The sequence below is a fragment of the Pseudonaja textilis genome, chromosome 3 (genome assembly GCF_049901715.1).
Source record: "Pseudonaja textilis isolate UNSWEBS1 chromosome 3, rPseTex1.2, whole genome shotgun sequence".
NCBI lineage: Eukaryota > Metazoa > Chordata > Lepidosauria > Squamata > Elapidae > Pseudonaja > Pseudonaja textilis.
Window position 1 is genome coordinate 40,665,144 of NC_141992.1, and position 10,467 is coordinate 40,675,610.

Consider the following 10,467-nt stretch of genomic DNA (forward strand, 5'->3'; position numbering starts at 1 on the left):
AAACAGCAAACTGTCAGTGCTGCGGAAAAAGAGACCACCTAGCAAGGATGTGCAGAGCTATTCTGCCTGATGATAGGGTTCAGGCAAAATCTACCAAGGGAACCCTCAGGAAGTTCCCTAAGCAAGGTGAGGATTGCTTCACAATCCAAAGGAACAACTACTCAATAAACCCCAGAATAGGGCAAACTAACTTGTCCATTAAGAAAAATGTTTCCCTAACAGTTAAAATAGAAGGGCAAAACTGCCAAATGGAGGTTGACAAAGGGTCTTCCTTATCTTTGGTGTCATGGAGCACTATCAAGAGATTAGTGCCCAGGATGTCAAAGAAAAGATTAAGATCCTGCTCTTTCAAATTTAGGGATTACCAAGGGAATGACATTCCCATTTTGGGAAGTGTAAGTTAGCAGTAGAATTTAAACAATTTAAAGGTCACCTCCAACTCATAGTAGTTGAGAGGGCACTGCCCAACTTTCTGGGCCTTGATTGGTTTGATTCCCTTGGTCTTGCCATAAGTGGAGTTCATGCCACTGATGGCCAAGAATCAGGCACCATTGGCACTTTAGCAAAGGAATTTGCTAGTGTCTTCAACAATGAATTGGGAAAATACAAAGGAAAACCAATTTCACTAAATCTAGACCCACAAGTCACTCCAAGGCAACTGCAAGCACGGCGAGTGCCCTTCGCACTCTGCCCAAAAATTGATGCTGAGCTTGATAAGCTTATCGCTCAAGGGGTATTAGAACCTGTGGATCATGCCCCATGGGAGACCCCCATAGTGACATCCATCAAGGCTGATGGGTCAATTAGGGTGTTCATGGATTATAAATGTACAGTCAATTTAGTGCTACAGCAAAGTACATACCCAGTCCCTGTTGTGCAAACATCTTTTGCACTCACTTGGTAATGGCAAAATTTTTGCTAAACTTGATATGGCACAAGCTTACCAACAACTCCCAGTGGACTCAGCCACTGTGGAGGCTCAGACAATAGTTACGCACAAGGGGGCGTCATGGAGGTATGATGTGCAATCTTGATCCTCCAAGTTTGCCGTTGATATCTCCATTGCTGGACGGTTCCAATGGACCTAAACCATCCTGTAGAGATGGTGATTGATAAGGGCATGTCCTGTCGATCCCAGGAACATTCACTCCCCCCTCATGTATCCAATGCCAGGAACAAAAAGAGAAAATGAAATCCTTCCTTAAAAAAAAAAAAGGAGTAAATCTCAAATAAAACAGAAGAGTCTTAATTAAAACAGACTTTCAAAAAAATTAAGATAAAAACAAAAATAGAAAATTTGAAAGATACCAGTCCAGTTTGAAATTAAGAAGCTTTGCCAAATTCAAAGTTCCAATAAAAAGGGGAAAAAAACCTTTCACTTTAACTAGCTTAATTTTGCCACTTAAACTCTTTTCTCTTCACTTTTAATTTTACTTTAAAACTTTCAGGGTGTTCTCTTCAAAAAATAATAAGTAAAAGTTCATCTCACCAAACTGACAACTTTTTTTCAATCTCTTCTGTTCCAGAGCTGTCCCAGCTTCAGCAACTTGAATGGCTGCCTCTCCACTGCCAATAAAAGGGCTTTTCCTGGGTTTGGAGTGGCAATTGCCTGCCTGTGCTCTTTTTTCTTTTTTTCTCTTTTTCCTTTTCTCTTTTTTCTCTTTTTTTCTTCACAGATAACAACTATAAGATGAGCAGAAAGAACAGCCCCAGCTTCCTCAATACCAATAGCCTCTTCACCATCTGGAGGTTAATACAGATAATCTTACAACAGGAGAAAGAGAAGGAAGTGACATTACAGATGACTATGCAAGGAATTCAGAAGATTGAAAAGAGAATGGAGATTACTGAGCAAAGAACTGAAAAGACAGATGAGAAAGTAGAAAATATTCAACAGATGATAATGAAATACAAAGACAGATTCAAAAAAAAATGGAAGAAGATATACAAAGGGACAAGAAAATTGGAAATATTGATACTCGATTGAGCGATGTTGAGAAGGGCAGGTGTGAACCATTAGGATGGGAAATTGATAGATCAGAATTCTACTTAAGATTTCAAAATGTAGAAGAAGGAAAATGTGAAAATCTTGTTGAAATAATGACAGAAATACTGGCAGAAGTGTTAGAGATAACCAAAGAGGAAATGACGGATGGGATGGATGAAGTGTTCCTGGTCTATACAAGATATGCAATGAGAAACAGACTACCAAGAGAAGTTCACATCAGATTTACTAAAAAGATCATCAAGACACAGATACTGCAGGTGGCAAGAGAGAAAACATTAAAGTATAAAGACAACAAAATTGTGGTACTGAAACAGGTACCAAGAAGAGTAAGAGAGATGAAGTCAAGCAGTATTTACAGAAAGCGAATTTACCTCAGATACACAAAGACACTGAAACAATGCTAGAAGGGAATATAACGATGATGGAATTAACTGAAGCCTTAAAAAAGCAGAATGTTGGAAAAGCACCAGGTCCAGATGGTTTACCAGCAGAATTTTACAAGACTTTTCAGGAAATATTAAATCTTTACCTGTTAGAAATTATGAATGAAGTTATGCTAAAGAAAAGAATACCCAAAATATGGACAGAAGCATACATTACACTTATACCAAAGGAGGATACAGACCTGTAGCAAGTTAAAATTTATAGACCTATATCCCTTTTAAATTCAGACTATATAATCTTTGCTTCGATTTTGGCAGAAAGACTAAAAAGATATTTATATAATTTTATTCATATTGATCAAAATGGATTTCTGCCAAAGAGACAAATCAAAGATAATGTGAGTATTATTCTGGATACTCTGGAATACTATAAGGCACATCCTGAAAAGCAGATGGCCTTGATGTTCCTAGACACACAAATAGCCTTTGACAATGTGAGCTGGCGATTCATTTTATCTCAACTGATACAAATGGGCTTTGGTAAATTTTTTTACTCAAGCCATTGAAATGATATACCACGAACAAACTGCAAAGGTTATGGTAAATGGAGAACTAACGTAAACTATAGATATAAGAAAAGGGACAAGGCAAGGTTGTCCACTGTCGCCTTTGCTGTTTGTGTTAACATTGGAAGTGTTGAACAGGAACATTAGAGAAGAAAAAGAAATAAAAGGAATGAAAATCAAAAAGAAAGAGTATAAATTGCAAGCCTTTGCAGATGACCTGGTATTCATATTAGAAGATCCATTGGAAACAGCACCTAAATTAATAGAAAAAATAGAAGAATATGGAAAAATAGCAGGTTTGAAAATAAAGATAAAACAAAGATTTTAACAAAGAATATACTAGCAAGATGAAAAAAAGAGCTGGAAGAAGTTTTAGAAATACAGGTCACAAACAAGGTTAAGTCTTTAGGGATATACATTACACCAAGATGTAGCACGCTGAAGGAGGACAACTATCTTAAACTCAAGCAGCAGATTATGATAGATTTGACAAAATGGGAAAATTTACAATCATCATTGATTGGGAGAATATCTACAATTAAGATGAATGTATTGCCTAGAATTTTATATCTTTTCCAGACAATTCCAATTCGACTAGGGAAAGAATTTTTTGAAGACTTAAATAGAATTGTGCTGAAATATATTTGGCAGGGTAAAAAAGCAAGAATAAAACTAAAACTGTTACAAGATGCAAGAATACGAGGAGAGTTTGCCTTGCCCAATTGGGAGTTGTATTACCAGGCGACAAGTGTGATGTGGGTAAAGGATGGATAACATTAAGGAACAGTAGACTATTGACTTTAGAAGAGCATGACTTGCTGTTGGGATGGCATGCTTTCCTTTGGTACAAGGGAACTAAAACACAGGGGTATTTTAGAAGACATTACATTCGAGAGGCATTGTTTTTGAATTGGGAGAAGATAAGAAGACAATACTATTTAAAAATTCCATTATAGATATCTACTATTGAAGCTTTTTCTTATCCAATAATATATAAAAAAGAACAGTTAGATATCGTGAGATATTGAATGAAAAGGGTGAACTTAAATCTATGCAAGCGTTGGAAGAACAAGGTGTAAAAATGAACTGGTTTTCATATTTGCAAATGCAATCTAGATTTGACAAAGATGTTAAAACAGAAGGTATTTATGATAAGTTGACTGATTTAGATAAAATTCTGATGGGTACGGATGAAAAGATAATTAAAAATTTTTATGGACATTTACTAGTATTTAAATTGGAGGAGGAACAAGTTAAAGAAATGATGATTGCTTGTGGGAAAAATTTTGGATACGGGATTGACCTAGAAAAGTTGCAAAAATTGTGGTCTCAAAATTATAAAATGACAATGTCAACTGCATATAAAGAAAATTTATATAAGATGTTTTACAGGTGGCATCTATCCCCAACAAGACTTGTGAGAATGTTTAAGAATAAATTGGCTAAATGTTGGAAATGTCATCAGATACCTGGTTCATATTACCATATGTGGTGGACATGCTCGGATGCAAAAAAATATTGGACTAAAATCCACACATAGTTGGAAAAAATGATAAAACAATATATAGAGTTTAAACCAGAAATCTTTTTATTGGGAATTATACCAGAAATATACAACAGGGCTGAAATATTTGATTGTAAATGTTTTAACAGCGGCTAGAATTGTATTTGCTAAGAATTGGAAAAATGATAAAATACCTATGCAGGAGGAAGTTATTAAGAAAATCATGGACTGTGCTGAAATAAGTAAATTGACATTTGAAATTAGAGAACAAGAAGATAAACAATTTTATGTGATATGGGATTTGTTTTATCAATGGTTGGACAAAAAGACATGGTAATGTAATAGACTAGATGATTTTGTAATAGAAGTCTAATAGATTGATATAAAATATAATATAGACATATATAACCATTGGATGAAAGTATAATATAAATTTTAAAACAAAATTTGGAATATCTCATTTAAAATGATGGAATAAATAGTTTAGTCATGGATGATTAATAATTGATAAATATATAATTTGACAATGTGAAAATTGATATAAACTGGGGGTAATGACTACAAAAGGATAGCACAAAAGATTTGTAACCAACTGACACACTGAATGTATATAAAATGAAAGATGTTTTTATGTTTTGTTTGTATATGTTTGTCTTAAAAAATAAAAACTTTTATAAAAAAAATAGTTACGCACAGGGGTACGTTCAAATGTAAGAGGTTACAGTTTGGGATAAATGCAGCCATAGGAATCTTTCAGAGCTTCTTACAGGGTATTCCTGGAGTCATTCTATGACATAGTAGTATCAGCAAGCAATGAGACCACACTTCTAAATAGTCTAAGGGAGGTATTTAGGAGATTTCAGGATACAGGTCTCAAGCTTAAGAAAAGCAAGTGCCATTTAGGGGTCTCCAAAGTAGAGTTCCTGGGGTTCCTGATTGACGCTGTTGGATTACATCCAATGACAGGAAAGGTTCAGGCAATCAAGAATGCACCCACACCAGCCAACAGAACCGAATTGCAAACTTTTCTAGGTCTTCTGAACTTTTATGCTATTTTATCCCACACAAGGCCTCAGTGGCAGAGCCTCTGCACAGACTTTTAGATAAAAAAATCTTCTTGGGTTTGGAGGAAGAAAGATGCTGATGCATTCAGAGCTGTTAAAGACTCGCTCACATCAGACTGTGCTAATCCAGTTCAATGAATGTCTTCCCCTGGTTCTGTCTTGTGGTGCTTCTCCCAATGGCATCTTGAGCCACAAAATGCCTAATGGGTCTGAGGCCCCTATTGCTTTCTTCTCAAGTACTTTAAAGCCTGCAGAACAAAACTACAGTCAAATTGACAGGTAGGCCCTGGCAGCAATCACTGGCATCAAACGCTTTCATGAATACTTTTATGGGCACAAATTTGAACTGATAACAGACCACAAACCCCTGTTGGGTATTTTTGCTGGGGACAAATAAACTCCACAAATTCTTTCCCCATGCATGAAAAGATGGGCAGTATTCTTGGCTGCATGCTCTTACACTTTGTCCTATTGCCCAGGCAAGCATCTCAGCCATGCTGATGCTCTGAGCAGATGCCCTCTACCAGCTGCTGCAGAGGAAACTGAAACCAAAGAGTCTATCCTCCTGATAAACCACCACCAGTTCCCAATGACTGCTGCAGACATTGCAGCAAAAGATAAAACAATTAGCACAAGTGCTGGACTGGGTGAAAAGGGGGTGGCCACAAGGGCCTGTGAATTCTGACTTATGTTCATTTAAGATACGTCAGCAAGAACTGTCCAGCATCAGGGGGTGTTTGTTGTAGGGAAGCAAGGTGGTGGTTCCTGCTATGTTGCACAAACCTATCCTGGAAGCACTTCACAAGGGTCACCCAGGTATAGTGCACATGAAGGCATTAGGCCACAGTTAAGTGTGGTGGCCTGGAATGGACCAGGCCATCACAGAGTGGGTATCTGGGTGCCAACAATGCCAGGAATCAAGACCCTTATGTCCCAGAGCACCAGTCAGGGAATGGGAAGCTCCTGGAGGCCCCTGATTGCATATTGATTTTGCTGCGCTTTTCCAGGGTCAGACCTTTTTAATAGTAGTTGATGCATTCTCTAAATGGGTGGAAGTAGTTCTGATGGCCTCCACCACAGCTGAGGCCATAAGTGTAGCATTACAAAAGATATTTGACACCCATGGGCTCCCTGACCTGGTAGTTTCAGATAATGGCCCACAATTTACATCCAGGAGTTTTGAATTGTTCCTTATAGGCCTGGGAATCAGACATGCCTTAGTGTCCTCTTTTCACCCTTTGAACAATGGCCTGGTGGAACGAGGAGTGAGGTCCGCTAAGGAGGCCCTGGCCAGGATAGGCCCAGGACAGTGGCCAGCAAAAATAGCACAATATCTATTCATTCAACACACAACTCCCTGCCCAACCACTAATTGCAGCTCCAGTTTTGATGACTCAGACCGCTTCCAGCACTGTGCAGGTCCACAAGGATCCACCGCCGCCCAGCCTACCTTGAAGAATACGCATGCACTGTCAAGGTGGGAAGTAGTGGTATGTCTCCAGTTCTCCCTCTGGTCCACTCCAGCAGGGAGCACACAGCTGTAACCTGACTGGTTGCCGGTTTGACAGCTCAGTATAAAAGGAGCTGTCAAAGGGGCCAACAGCTGTTGCTTCATGGCTGAGCTGAGCAGTCACTTTTAAAGTGCACAAATCTTTAAAGAAAGCCTGAGCAACCTAGCCTAGCCACCTTGCCTCTGTTTGTGTGTTCGTTTCCCAGAACGAAGCAGAGGTTACACCATGTAATCACAGCAGAAACAAAGTGGCTGCCAAGGCTTGCTGGTGCTGTGGTTACAGTAGGTACAATTGGAGAGATGCCTGTAGTTGACATTGATTGTGAGTAACTACCGAAAGGAAGAAAATATTCTTTATTATTTCAAACTTAATCAAGCTACAGAACCTGTTAAAAGATATATTAAGCCTGACAATTAGTCTTAGCATTTTTTGTAGTGGTCATTAAGCGACTACCTTGTTACTGACTGTGACAGAAAATGCCACAGTAGTTAAGCAACTGCCATGATTGTTAAACGATCCTATTGTTCACTGTTGCCAGTTTTTGCCAGAAACTGAAAGTAAATGCCAGTTTTTGACAAATTCGTAAATCACAGTCATGTACCAATAGGTTGCTGCAAACATCCTTAAATGCAACTGGTTGCTGACTGTTCAAAATGGAGTCATGTGACCATGGGTGTGTGTGACATAGAACTTCAAAATTGGGCCTAAGTCCCTTTCATGGGTTCATTGTAAGTCAAGAACTACTTGTAGTATCTAAGATCTCTGAATGCAAGGTGTTACATGAAGGCATTACTGTTTTTCTGTTTGCCAATGTTTTCTTAACTTTCCCACTGCCTAGATTTAATTCTTCCTTGATAGCAACAAAGATTTGTGTATGTTCACTACTCTAATTACAAGTAATTGGGACACAACTCCACAATGGTGCTAGACAAGACTTGGCCCCAGCTAGGCTAAGACTCACCCACAGAATTTTGGAGAAATAACACAGAATTAAAATCTGTATTTTGTAGTAAAAACAATGTTGCCAGGGGTTTAAGGATATAAAAGTGACTAGTGTAAAGTACATCTTTCCCACAGTCTATTCTCCCTCTGAGGAATTATGTCTGCCAAAATCATATTAAAAAGTACTTAAGAAAGGAGAAGCATATCTTGTTACATTTGGAGTTAACTGAAAATTAACACTAAAATAGTTGTTCTCTGCACAGATTCCCAATGGCCATGAACAGAAAGATATAGGTTTGCATTCACTGATAATAATTCCAAAACAAAAGTTGTAAATTTGAAATCACATTAAATTATTAAGTCATTCCTATGTGCAGTGCTGCCAATTATGCTTATGTTTAATGGTCTCTAGCTGTTGTTTTTGGATCAGTTTTATGTGATTTATGCCAAGTCCTGACAATAAAAATAAGCCAAAAATTAAACAATATTATTATCAAGCAATAAAAATGTTTAAATGTTTAACCCCAGTTTAACAGCTTGACTAATTTTCTGCTGCATTAGTTAGGATATTTCTCCCTGGGAGAAAATCTGTAGAACTATGCAGGGGTGGGGTTGAAGCAACCAGTAAATGAGACCAGAGTCAACATTGGATGGGGTCTCCCATTTTCCTTTCTGGAAATTTCCCAACCAATTCCTGCCACAAGTTTGAAGTGGCCTCTTTCATAGAGGATTCTGAAATTAAACAAAGATACATATCAAATTAACTTTAGTAATAAGTGATACCCTAGATTTGCAGATGGTTCACCACTGCACAACATGATAAATCAGCATTGTTTGTTTATTTGATTACGTGATATCAAGTCAGTGCAGAATCTTAAAGCCAGACAGATAGACATTCTCCAAGATGATCATACAGTTTATGGTTATGGAAATCCAGCTATGTGAGGTCACTAGGTGACTTGGAGCCAGTGAATCTCCCTCAGCCCAACTTATCTCAAAAAGTGGTATTATGATAAAATGAGTAGAAGGAGAACTAGGAAAGTCACACTGGGGAAAGATAGAACATTTACAAATTAACAAATGATATTTGGCTCTGACAATATTATACTTTTTAAGAAATGATTAACATGGTGTACACCTAGTAAAATTCCACCAATCCTATGGTCACAATTGTTTTAATTGCATGCCATTAAATCTATTGCTATAATCACTATCTAGGGGGTAAAGAGACTTGTTATATTTCAATTATGTTTGTGAGTATGTTAGAATATAAGGTACTTAGTAATATTTGAGATTGTTTATGCTCATCTTCACTGTCTATAATGAACAACTAAATATACTGTACTATCTCACATCAACTCCTCAAAGAACCACTGATTATACTGTCTCCACCCAAATTTGTGTTCATAAAACCAGCATTCTATTTATTTTGCAAATTCTTAATTTTGGCCAAATAATTTTCTTTATAGAGAAAATACTTGTTAAAGGGACCTAGATAGTAAAAACTCTATAATGGCTCATCAATCCTATTATATTATTTTATGATTGCACCTGATCATGACATAAACTTGTCCTGAAAGCATCTTTTTTTCTATAATGTCCTCATATCTTTATCTGATCGCCTATCTGTGAGTGACACAGGTTAATCTGAACTGCTCTTGGTGTTCTCAAATTGGTTGCTTTCTTGCATTCCTTCATTACTAAGCTAGGTGACATCTTCAGTACTTTTGACATCTGCAAGAATCTAACAGTTTGAGTTTGAACTACATATATTTTCTACTAATGAAACAATTTGCTTAACAATGACAGAAATGAGATTGTAAATTGGAATGGAATTTCCAGTTCCAATTGTGGTAGTTATGTATTCCATTTGAACAAATTGTATCCTTCCATTTTTATATTCCAATAGACATACTTTCCTTCCATAGTCTTTATCTGAGATTCTTACTTGTGGCTTCCATCTCTATTCCTTTCTCAATTCTGTTTAAACCCTCCTGATCATATATAATGTGCTTTAGCAAAACACTTCTTTAAAATCAGACCTTGTGAGATGCAATCCACTCCTGCCAACAAAGACCATGGCTTCTGACACCAAACTCTCTCTGACACCATAGAATAACAGTCATTCACTTACACTCCAAGAACTAAATCCTGCTAGCAAACAACTAGTAATTTCTAGGCTAGAGAGAATTCATATGTAAATGTATCAGGGCCACCAAAATAAATAAGCAAAATCTCAAATACCAATAGCCTGAAAAAGTGTGAAAAGGCTAGTTTAATATCTGGAACCTTAACCTATATTAACATTTTTTACTTCTTTGTGTTGTATCGGGCAAATCATCTCTGTGTGTATGGGCTTAATGTTGTATCTTGTAAAGAACAGACTATCTGAATTGTGCCTGAGAGTGTTCAGCCAAATAAGTTTCTTTCTGAATAAAGTAATAAATATCTGGAGAACTCAGATTTACTGCCCAGCTTTATTATGGGAC